Here is a 10,112-nt window from a genome sequence, read left to right on the forward strand (position 1 = left end):
ACAAAATGTTCGTTTTGCTTTTTCTACCCCGAAATGTTGTCCTCACCGGAAGGCCTTTAGCGATACGGGCTGCTCGGGTGGCTGCTATATGTTGTAACCGAACATTGCACCACAAGTAACCTATTTTCCATGTTAAAAAATCATGTATTTCAAATAGATGGCTCTCGTCAGCAAATTTTGTGAAATTTTCTTCTTCTACTTCAATCTTGGAGACATTGCGAAGAATATTTTTTGTCGGAATATGTGCAGCTCTTGATAGCAGGGCTGTTTTGACTTACACGTGATTTACGGTGTGATCTTACTACAGGAAACTACAGTGTAGGACATTTTTACTGAAAGGATGCTTCTCGTTTAGAACGACCTCCTTGCTAAATAAGGATGAAACGGAGTCAATGACTGAACATTCTTCAATTAGCGCTGCTATTTTACCTCGACAGTTAGTATATTTAATTGCATTTTACAAAAAATAATTTGGATTTCATGGGAGAAGTATACGAAGTTGCAAAGTGGCTTTGCCGTAAGTATTACAAGACCGATACGCGAAAAACAGCTTGCTTTCCTCTATTTCTCGGATAGTCCTGGTGTGTTTTAACGAAATTGTCATATATGATATTGCCATATCGTACATTTAATACCATAATATAATAAATAAGGCAACGGTACCAAGTAGCATTATAAAAGGTGAGCGTACATCGGAGCATTAAAAGCGAAAAATGAACACAGCGCTAATTAGGTTAATTAATTTAACAGATTCGTACAAGTATCATTCACATAAGTTTTAGAAATTTAACATTGAAAAAATGGAAAAAAGATGAAGCTATTCGGGAAGCAAACTAGTCATCTAACAAGAAAGAAGACGATATTCTTTTGTAGGACAACGTTCGAGCACATATCCTTGACGGTTGCAGTGAAGATCCTTGGTATATTTCTTTCTTCACACTTCTTGACTACATCAATCGGGTTTCACCATAGATAATCAAGTCTAAAGTACAATAATCCTAGTTTTGAGCAACAAGATATTTATTTTACAAACACGGTTTGCATATTTATATAGATTCTGGGTACTGTTTTCTATAGTACTTACATAACGATTTTACGAAGGAGATGTTATATTTTATTGTAGTAAGTTATTGTGAGTGCTTGAACCTGTGGAAAACTTAGTAGTATTGAACAATCTTTCATGTCAGAAACTCTATGTGATGCCTCGTTGATAAATGGACCCACATAACATAAAGAGATGGGTGCATGAACTATGGTGCCCTGAACAAGGAGTGAAATCCATAGCAAGACTAAGCAAACAATGAATATATGATTCTCGGAACCTCTTAAATCAAGGTAATTTGGCTAACATGACTGCTAGATTTTAACAACCTCTGTAGCGACATGCTTCGTATTATACGTTATATGCAAGCGAAAGCAAAAAAATATACATATATATAGCCTCCGTTTTGCTTTCGCCGGTTAATGCTACTGCATTTAGATAAGCAGGGGACTTAGGTGCGTAAAATACACATGAAAAAAGCTGTAATTGCCTAGTAATCATATCATATATATAATCATATTCCACAAGGAATGGTGTCTATTACGCTAGGCCTGATTGTGAAATTAAATACAGACGCCACCAATAGAATCATGTATCATGAATCAATCTTAAACTCCACCGGCGGTAAAAGCACACTCATAGGCTTCATATATATGGTAAAGTATACTTTTTGCTAATGGGAGATCCTGATTCAAAATCGGTTTATGTCGATTTTGAGTCAGTGTTCGAACGGTAGATATGGCATATTTGTACTTCATCCATTCCAAATTACTTTTTGTGCTGTGGCCTCGAATTTATTGAATTTTTATTTAGTCGAAAACAAAGTAATTACGTAAATAAAATATAATTGATACATTTTTGGGTTCGAGCTCAATGCGTTGGAACGAAGAATGGGTTGGTTTACCACAGTCTAGAATATTTTGCTTTTTACACTATTATGTATACTTGTGGCTCATCGTTGTAACGAATCGAAGTAATTTGGTGAAATAAAGCATCTCAACGAACCCAAAATGTTATACAAAGAGTACACAATTTTCAGTGGCTAATACTGAGTGAAAGATTCACAAGTGACAAGTATCTGAAGCACCAATCAAATCTTCTGGAAATTGAGAAATTGTGCAAAGAAAAAAATTATTATGCGGGCAACAGAAGTAGTTACGAGTAGTTAAAGGATCATCAACACGGCTCTTTGTCTTTTTTGAATGTTGTCTGTATATGTCATGCCATCCTGTTGGTTCGATTGGCGTACTAGTTTTCATGACATCTTTTTCTTGTTTATGTTTTTAACCAAATTGTTTGATCGAAATTCACCAAAAAGTACACGAACTACCAAGGTTGGCAGTTTACTGGGCAAATTTTTTTTATCGAAGTTCTAAAATGGTATTTCAGAGCTAGATGATGCATTCTGCCCCGGTCAGTCATCTGAACTCGAGAGTCGATTGAAAGCACTTTTGAAGGAAGACGGGGCTGATCAGTTCATAAATAAGCTTCGTAAGAAAATAAACTGTTGTCATAAGCTATTAACAGACATCTTAGGTATATGGTACTCCAATAGTCTAAATTTGGATGCTTCATAAACTACGTCTATATCACAAAGAAGCACCACTTCTCAATGCCTCTCAACATCGCGCCTGGCTCAGAGCGACATACAGCTATAACGACAGGTTGATACACAGGGATGTCAGTGCTGACGAAAAGTGGTGTCTCCACGTCTACACGAAGTTTAGAAAGGGAGAGATTAAAGAACTCTGGTGTAAAGTTGTTCCGAATCTCCATATTGAAAAGACGATCATTTGCGATTAATGGAACTGAAAATGCCTTATACACGATAAATGTTTGAGCAGAGCAAGACGGACAACAAAAATCTGTATATGAACCAGTGCCATCGACAAAATGTCTACACCCAACAGAAAAGGATGAAGCAACTTTATCCTTCTACACAACAACTTCAGGTTGCATATGCCAACGGCTGTGAAAGCCGCCCTGTACGAGCTTTTCCTGTACGAGAAAGGTCTTTTGTACCTACAATATTTGCCAGATCTCGTTTCAACGGGTTATCATTTCTTCAGATTACTGGCTAATGAACTTAGTGGTCGTGCATTTAGTGAACGGAGTCTGAGAAAGCAGCTGAGCCAATTCTTCAATACCAAACCTGAAAAATTCTGGCGAGAAGGAGTTATTGGTTAACAGATAAGAGAAAACCGTGGAAAGTGACTGCGAATATATAATAAAATCATTGCCAAGATTCGAGTCAAACATTTAGGTTAGTTAAGTAAAAAAAAACTTGTATATGTTCCAACGCAATTAATCAAATAACTATAATGATTTGTATTATACATTCACATCTTTCTACGACCCTTATGACCTTATCTCTAGATGAGCACTCTTTCAAACGTCTCTGCGATATGACGTATTTACCTCTCATGAGTTTTTAGTAGTCCCGCGAAAAAGATCCGCTACTCGACCGCCTAGCACTTACCGTTTAGCACGCGTGATTATGTAGTTGCTCATTTATGCAATAACTGATGCACAGTAATCAGGGTAATGGTAAAATGTTGAATAAAATTTCAACCATTTTGGCTTGGAACTCGTTTTAATAAGTTCCGGTTAGAATTGCATAGCTCTTTAGTTACAACTGCAAAATTACAAACTTCGTAGTAAAGTATTTGCTGTATATAGGATACAAAAACTATTTATGTGGTCGCTGTGGAGCAATTTCATGTAAGGGAAGTTATACGTCAAACAGCCAGGTAAGGTTGAAACGGCATAGTCGGAATGGTATGCGCTATGCGTGTATACGATCACAATGCAGCAGACGGAAGGACAATGCAGAAACAATGCAGTAGTGGGTAGCGCGTCCAATGTGTGAAAGGCAACATCGAAATATTTCGAAAACCTAGGAACGACTGCTGCCCGAGAATTGGTAGGAGACACTACAGGACTCACTGTCGGTTCTCTGTGCCCTAAACGGAAAAGCAATTTTATGTATGCCTCTTACTTGAAACAAAAGGCAGAAGATATTACGGAGCTAATTGCAGGCGCAGGAGGTATATCACAAAATGGTGCAAGCAGTCTTCCAGGTTTGGTAACAGTTTTTTGAAAGTCCCGATATCGTTTACAGTTTATTTTATTAAAAACTAACATAATAATAAAAAAAAAAAATTAGAAAGACTCACATGATCTTTGCTTTTTGAATAGTCGTGTGCACCTGACAACAAGAGAAAAAAATGTTTTCAATCAAAAGAATTGTAATCTTTAAAAAGTTGTTGTAGAAAATCGTAAAAAATCTTTAATTAAACTAATTAATTTAATTTTTTCTTAATGAATTAATTTAATATTTAATTAAAGTAATCTATAATTAAACAATTTGGTTAGTTCCCACATCATCGCTTTTATTCCTAAGCATTCTGTAACTGCCGATTTTAACAATTTCTGCAGATATAATTTCGACGTTGGACCCTCCGAGCAACTTCTCCAACTGCACTAAAGTCGTTCGCACATTGGCACTTATGCGAAGGATGTTTTCAAACGACTGAAGAACAAATATCGTCAACAAAATTTTGAGGCTGAAACAACGCTAATATACAACGAGAGCATTTTAGCTGTTAGTCGCATAAAGACTAAAGACTACGGATAGATGACAATTTTCGTATATACATGTATATGTACAATAAATTTTCATACAAACAGAATCCAATAGGTCAAGACGATTTTCTCAAATTATGAATGAGTTGGATCCACGTAGATAAACGTCTTTATGTAGATGGTACTACATCCACATTACATAAGATTCGATCAAAATTCCTGAACTGAAAACTTACTAAAAAAAAAGTAAGTAAAACGTGCAATGTATGCATGCAATTTAAGGTAAAATTCTTACACTATCTAGTTTTAGAACTAAATTCGGAAGTAATACCTACACTATAAGGTTTTAAAATTGAACGGTGTCCTGTCGGCTCATACTGGAGTACATTTCGCTGGACCCGACATAAGGGAGTATTTACTTTCTCCTATGTACCTGTTCTGTCATAGGAGCGGTTTATTTTGCATCAGTTCCAAATCCTCCAACTTACAAATTTATACGTGAGGGTACGTAACAAATTTCCCTAAATAGCTAATATATGCTCAGATGACGGCGTAATATTTAAACGAACTTAGAAAAAGTTCATTTTAAGCATATAAAAAAGAAACCAGCTGGTGTTCCTTTATTCAATAAAGACATTTTGAGTTGATGTTTTTACGAGCAGATGGTGGGAGTGGTGGAAAACCTTTACATCAAATAATGAGTATCAATGCATTATTGTTTTGTGAACGTAGCGGCGATTACTAATTAAAGACCTCTAACAACACTCGCCTTAGACACAGATGTAGAGAAACTTGTCTAGTTGATCATTTGTGCAGCTGTTGTTGCAAGGCAGTGAAAAGGATCCCAAGTCTGCTTGCTGGTAAAACCCTATAATTTTAGCACTTTATAATATATGAGAAGAAAAGGAAAATGATGAATAATTACTAGCGTGGAAATGCACCATTGTAACCACTACAGCGATCTGCTGTAGTTGTTACTACACGTAGTAGTCTAGCATAAGTCGATGTAAATAATTTATCACTATGTATCATAAGCTTAACTTGAAACATGTTATCCAAATCATTAGTAATTTATTAAATTGCTAAACACGGACGGAAAATAAGGCGAGTTTTTTTGATGAATAGAGAAAAAAAAAATTCCACGATTATTCCTTCGAATTGCTTACCACGTATTCGCGTTCTTAAGACAGTAGTAACACATGAACGACTTTATAACGTTTATTGTTTAAAACAAATGACGTTTCATCATATATTCTGCCTGTATGGTACTCAGCTGATGTTGGCTGGTGAAAGGACCTTTGTTATGACTCCATGCTTGTTCCAGCTGTATAATGCACCTTCATATGCGTATAACATTATGTAGGCGGATATGAGGTTCAAACCACTGACTATGCTCATACAGAAATTTCATGTTTATATCCGACACACTTAGGGTGAAACGTTACTGTGCTTCGAGTTATCATAACAAATCAATATATTTCGAAATAAAAAGAAAAGCGTAAATTTGCTTTTAGTAACAAAACGTACTTCAAAATGGAAGTGTACACGACAAATTAGATAGTCAACTGAAATGAAGCTCAAAATAGTAATTATTTAACCTCTGGCTGAAATGCGCCCGTTAGTCCTTTTTCATGCATGTAGCTAGGTTCAAAGGTCAGTCATTCTAAAGTCTTAGAACTTGAAGAACTAGCAGTGCAAAAATTACACCTTTGTAATGCGCACAAATGAGCTGTTCTCAGGGTATAGTCTAACCGAACGTGATTTAGTTTATTTAGATCCTTGTAACGCGGAAAGTCATTATATTCAAGGTAACACGAGCTAATCCGAAAACTATTACATGCGCACATCTGTAATTGCAAAAAGGTTGCCGGCCGCTCTAGCCTCTGAAACTCTCCATAGTATAACTACTCTTTTCATATGGCAGTAGATTTGATAAAGAGAGGGTCAGGAAAGAAAACCAAAGGTTCAATGACATTATCTAAATCGTTTTGAGCATCTTCTATTGAATATTCGATGCAAACTAAAGTCCACATAGAATCAAAAAAGAATTCACACCAAACACAGCACTAAATAATTTGTCGAGACAACCAATCGTCTTTTGCAAGCGTCAGTTAGCTGCCTCGGTGTAGGTCTTATTAACGACAAGCATATATACCGGGCACACAGGCTAAATGGTGAAAACACATTATCAGTCCTCATAAGTACTAATCTAATAAGACATAACCATTTTTTGATTCATATTTCCGATTGATCAAAAACGATTGAAATTAATATCACTGCTCTTCATTTTAACAATTTCTTCGATTCGTATCCGAAGCGAAAGTAATTTCAAGATTTTGAAGTTGAGCCTTTTTTAATAGCGTTATCTAGCAGTTGCCGTTTTAATCTAAAAATGATCAACCTTATTTCGACCTAGCAGTGCTAGTTGTATTTTCCCTGATTATCCCTAGAATAAGAACAACTTTTGTAAAAAACAATGTTTATTATAAAAAAAATGTAATTGTCTCAACTTAATTTTCTAGAAACTGCCTCGATTTGCTTGAGTTTTCCAGAATAATACTGAATGACGCTGGCGTCCCACATTTTTTATTTTATTATTATCGCAGAATATGCGATATGTATAGTGCGTGCTGGGACAGGCACAGCTTATGTACTACTGTGCTTATCGTGTTTTGTTCTTAAGAACGAATGATCTCCAATCAAACCATCATCAGGCAGCTTACCAGACGCTTTTTCGAGTCATAGACAATAACACATTACCTTTCTCGATTTCGCATTTTACGAGACCCGAAGGTCCCACTGTCCCACTGTTTTACGGTACCCTTCTCGTTATGTACTGCAGTCGGTATATAACAATTGTGCATGCTCGCGATTACATTACCCTTTACATTCATGTGTATCTCTCGCTGACGTTATGTACATATAAATTTACTTGACACGCCTGGGCTGGGTCGGGCTATAACGGGGCTTCAACCTAGAATTTCCGAAACAAGAATTTTGAGAACTGTGATAAACAAATTTGTCATTGATTTCTTCCAAGATACTGGAATATTTATTATTTTTGAGTAATTTTCATATAATTGTCACATATATACATACACGGCTTAAGTAAAGGGGCGCTTAGTTAATTCCAAACAAGGCCTTTATTTACTGATGTCTTAATAAGAATCAGTAGAAGAAAGGAGTACCAGATATAGTTGTTGTACAGCCCCTCCACTGGTGGAGTTTTCGTAATGTAACAATAGTTGTCGTCCTCGTTATTTTAGTTGCTAGCAACTTTGCCGTAGACGTTGTTATCATGGGTCTTCTCACGGCAACTCTCAAAAAGCTGACGCGCGGATTTCATAGTTCAGGGACAGCGGAAGCGATCACGGCACGACAACAGGCCGTAGCGTTGCCTGTTGCTGCTCTCCTATCGGTTCTTTGTTGTTTCTTCTAGTCGACTGCTACAACGACGTCAGTTCGCCTTTGCTGTTGCCTGTGTTCCATGCCAGTTTCTGCCTTTGTGCATTACACCCATATATATGGATATATATATATATATATATATATATATATATACAACCAAGGAACTCCATGCGCGAGCCTGGAATGCTCACGTCATAAAACGTACACTCCTCCATTTGTTATTGCGATCGTTCTCCGAGGACGAAAACGCAGAAGAAAAAAGAAAAAGTATTAGAAGACGAATGGAACACCCCTGAAGACATGTAGCGAGAATGGCTAAGGAAGAATCACAACTGCTAAAAGAAGATGGAGGCAACAAGAACCAAAGCAACTGGCATATGAGCGCATGGTAAAACACGACGGCACAAAATCTTGATCATGCTGTGTCTGAGAAATAGGTTTCGAATAGTCGATTTGCGTTAGTTGTTTTGTAACAATATGTTCTGAAAAACTGCTACAGTAGAGAAGTTCGTTCGTCTGTATCATAAGGCATCTAAACAAAATTGGATACTTACAATCAAGGAACATTACGCTGTGAAAGCTACGCTTTTGTGCAAATGTGGCAAACCGTTGTTTTGTAAGTCTTTTAGCGAATCAGTTCTGTGCTACAAGAGCAACTGCGTACCCGTTCAGTTTCTATATGAAAACCAAAGAAATTGTTTTAATATAATATTTTAACACTACATGACCCAAAAAAAGATTTTCAGACAAAAAATGGGTTAAGTTCCGATGAATTCTGAAAAAAGCTTAACTGAAAGCAGTGCGAAATTGATTTTTGGTGTCTTTTAAAGTAGTTGTTGAAATTTCTTTAATTGCTGAAGTCAACGCTTGGAACCACTACATGTAATATAAAATAATAGTGATGGATACCCTCATAGATATGACAGTAATACGGACACATGGACAGCGGAGGCAGCTTTGTGTAAAACTTCTTAATCCGGTAATTTATTAATTAAGATATGAGAATTTATTTCCAAAATGTTGTCTATAAGTTCGATGCCAAACCCAGATCAAATCCTTTTTGCGTGGTCTATTATTAGCTTGTCCCATCGTTCGTAGCGAGATTCTGAATGATTAAGACTTTGCGCCACAAGCAAGATTGTGAAAAGCAAGAAAATTGGCTGTATACTTACTTTATAAGGTAGTTTTCCGCTTTTTCTGGTGCAGTGGTTAGTTAAATTGTACCTTTCAGTTAGGCTGTACAAGACCCCAACCATAAAAATATCCAAAGTGTAAGGTTGATTTTTTAGTTTAACTTACGGAAAGAGCTGAGTGTAACTCAAATTCGTGAGGAGCTGATGGGGTATATGGACCATATAGTATAGATAATTATTTCAGGAAGTGATCTATACGTTTCGAGGAGCGATTTTAACTTTGAAGACACGCGTAAGTTAAGCCTTTGATTGATCGAAATTCCTACTGCACTCGGCTAGAACTCACCCATGACCTTTCGCCAGATTGCGAGAAATATAGAAGCATCCAAATTGACCGCTCCAAGAAATTTAATAAGTAGCAGTTACGGCAATCGGGTAGACATATAAGTTCGTAATAATTTGACTGATCCTTGTATCTGATGAACTGCGTATGCAGAACCAAATATTTTCCACGATTGAATAAGGGCAAATATTTTCTTAGAAAGACGACTGTGGTGATGAAAAATGATTACGATAATGATATGACCAGATTATGATAAAACGTGGTAGTTCTTAAAACATATTAAACAAGATTTTATAAACCCGGAATTCAGCCAGACCGCATCCAAAGCAGGTGATAAGGCTCATTGAAGGGGGTTGCAAAGGAGTGCTTTTCTATGAGCTTCTCTCAAATAACCAAACCGTTATTTCAGCTGAGTACCAGACATATACTTTCAGTCTAAGGCAATGCATCCAAAAAGGCGCACAGCAATGGCCAACAAAAGAGAAACTATGTTTCATCATGACACACGCTCGGCCTCGTACATTTTAGTGACTTGCCAAAAATTGTGAGAGTTTATACGGGTAATTCGCCTCACTTACTTTATAGTGCCGACTTTACTTTT

At 36.7% G+C, this 10,112-nt stretch overlaps 1 long non-coding RNA gene across 1 annotated transcript; it reads left to right on the forward strand.

Annotated features, from left to right (window-relative positions):
- The first annotated feature begins 82 nt into the window (after nucleotides 1-82).
- Nucleotides 83-6,123, forward strand: LOC111265345 (uncharacterized). The gene is made up of 2 exons (XR_002683402.2): nucleotides 83-436; nucleotides 4,481-6,123. It is a non-coding gene; the product is annotated as an uncharacterized LOC111265345 (long non-coding RNA).
- Nucleotides 6,124-10,112: the final 3,989 nt, after the last annotated feature.

This window comes from Varroa jacobsoni, unplaced genomic scaffold (assembly GCF_002532875.2).
Source record: "Varroa jacobsoni isolate VJ856 unplaced genomic scaffold, vjacob_1.0 scaffold_959, whole genome shotgun sequence".
Classification (NCBI taxonomy): domain Eukaryota; kingdom Metazoa; phylum Arthropoda; class Arachnida; order Mesostigmata; family Varroidae; genus Varroa; species Varroa jacobsoni.